Genomic DNA, 2,500 nt, shown 5'->3' on the forward strand with positions numbered 1-2,500 from the left:
ACCCCATGGATTTATTAAAAGAACATACCAGAATGCACTGTTGTGATAAATACTTATTATCACAATCTTCTCCACCACCCTGAAACCATCTATGCCTGAATCACAGTCACCTATTTCACCCCCAATTCTCCCTCTCCCCTCACCCCCTTCACTTCAATTCCGTCACTTATAGACCACACGGCGGCCATGTTTCTATGAAGTCAATGAAAGTAGCCACCCCGGGTGGCGGCATTTTCAATGTTAAATTCCAATATGGCCGCCGTGTGAATATGGTCTATACTTCATCCCGCTCTCCTCCCTTCCTCCCCATACTTGTCATCCCACATGCCCCATTATTATTTTGCTCACCCCTCATCCCACCTTCCCTACATTCTTTCCCCTCACCACTCAGCCTTCACCCCCACATCCATTCTTCCCATCTTATTATATCTTATTATACAATTGGGAATAAGGCGCATGCGCGACCTGGTGTGGCACGGTCGGCCGTGGCCTCTGCCCGTCGATCATCCGGGTCCTACGCTGTACAGTTTTGCAAAACCGTGCCTGTGTCTCTGTGTGTCTGCAAAGCAGGAGCGCACAGGCCCAGGGTTCCCAGGTTTACATGTCGCGCGACCAACTAGTTTGCATCTTTCCCTTTTGATTTTCACTCCATTAATTTTCAGAGCTACACCACACTAGGTCTTCAGGGATCCCCAAGGCTCTCCCACGAAGAGTCACTTTGGCCACAAGCAACCAGCATGCATGCAAACAACCAATTACACGCTACTTCAAGAAGCAACCAAATAAGGCCAAGAACGCTTACAAAAATAAGCACACCTGGCAACACAGCCTAAGCCAGTCAAGGTGCTGTGTCTGCCTGGATACGCGAGCACGAGCAGCCCCAACTACCCCAACTGCACGGCGCGAGCAACAAGCGCCTCGCACAAAAATCCTCACAATTGTGGTATTTCACAGCCCGACACCTCTTTATTTATTTATTATTATTAATTAATTATTTTCACGCGTGTGCTTTCCCTGCTGCGCTCTGCGCAGCGAGCTGCTGGCACTCTCGCTCTGGTAAAAACAAACCCACAAGAAGTCAGGACAAGAACACAACAATCACATCAAGTACAGGCAGCAGCGTGCCCTTTGCGTGATCCTCATTCCTCATCCAGCCAGCAGCAACAATAAAAAAAGATTATGGCCTACCTTTCTTTGAGGTAAACTGTGAAGAATAATATTGCACATACTTCCAGTCCGTAACACGCTTTTGGTGGACATCGACGTATGTGTGTGTGTGTGTGCGTGTGTGTGTGTGCGTGCGCGCCCGGTGTTGTTGTCAATATATATATATATATATATATATATATATATATATATATATATATATATATATATATATATATATATATTACATTACATTACAGTCATTTAGCAGATGCTTTTATCCAAACGACTTACAATAAGTGCATTCAACATAGGTAGGGAACGAAACTACTATTCACCAGAAGTCTTAAGTGCATTTTCTGCAAAAACAAGCAACCAAGAGCATACCTAGCGCTAAGGTAAAAGTGCAATATATCAGCTACCTACTTTCTTAAACAGATGAGACAAAATCAAATGAGCAAGAGCTAAAACAAATAAGTGTATCGACTAAACAAGATCCAATAAAACAATACAACAATAAAACAAGAGTTCGTACAACTAGTTAACAACAAGTAGGCCAGGCAAAGAGGAAGGGTAGTGTTTCCTGAAGAGGTGGGTTTTCAGCCTGCGGCGAAAGATGGGCAGTGACTCTGCTGTCCTGACATCAGTGGGAAGTTCATTCCACCACTGTGGGGCCAGAACAGAAAAAAGTCGTGACCGTGTAGATCGACCAGAAGGACCCTTGAGTGACGAGGCAATCAGTCGCCCCCGAGGTGGCAGACCGAAGTGGTCGGGCAGGGGTGTAAGCATCGACCATAGCCCGGAGGTAAGAAGGAGCTGTTCCTTTCACTCCCCTATAGGCTAGCACCAGGGTTTTAAACTGAATGCGAGCCGCTACGGGAAGCCAGTGTAGAGAACGGAGAAGGATAGTTGTGTGGGAGAACTTGGGGCGGTTGAACACCAGACGAGCCGCAGCTTTCTGAACAAGCGCCAGAGGTCTGATGGCAGATGCTGTCAGATATATATATATATATATATATATATATATATATATACACACATACATATATATATATACACAGGAACCGGCAATCGGAACCGTTAGGAACCGGAATCGTTAAGAGGGAATCGGTAATTTCTTTATTTTTATTTTATCCAACGCTTTTGTAACCCCAAAATAAGCAAGCCCTTATTAGAGCCCCGTGCGCGGCTAGGGGGCAGGGCGCCCGTTCATTTTATTCCATACAGGTTTCACCTTTTCTCTTTTATATTTAATAAATAAATAACCCAAAATGATGTATTGTTTGAAGGCATGGCCTTTACTAGTGAACTGATAGTCAGGATTAATTTGACCATTATTCCCACAAAATGGCCA

General features: G+C 44.8%; 1 protein-coding gene across 2 annotated transcripts in view; it reads right to left on the reverse strand.

The window, feature by feature from the left end:
* LOC308094595 (gasdermin-E-like) overlaps positions 1 to 2,500 on the reverse strand; it is a 21,924-nt gene that overhangs the window by 3,871 nt on the left and 15,553 nt on the right. The gene's annotated exons all lie outside the window — the stretch shown is intronic.

Source organism: Gymnoscopelus braueri (genome assembly GCF_963280865.1).
Source record: "Gymnoscopelus braueri genome assembly, chromosome: 11".
NCBI classification, from domain to species: Eukaryota; Metazoa; Chordata; class Actinopteri; order Myctophiformes; family Myctophidae; genus Gymnoscopelus; species Gymnoscopelus braueri.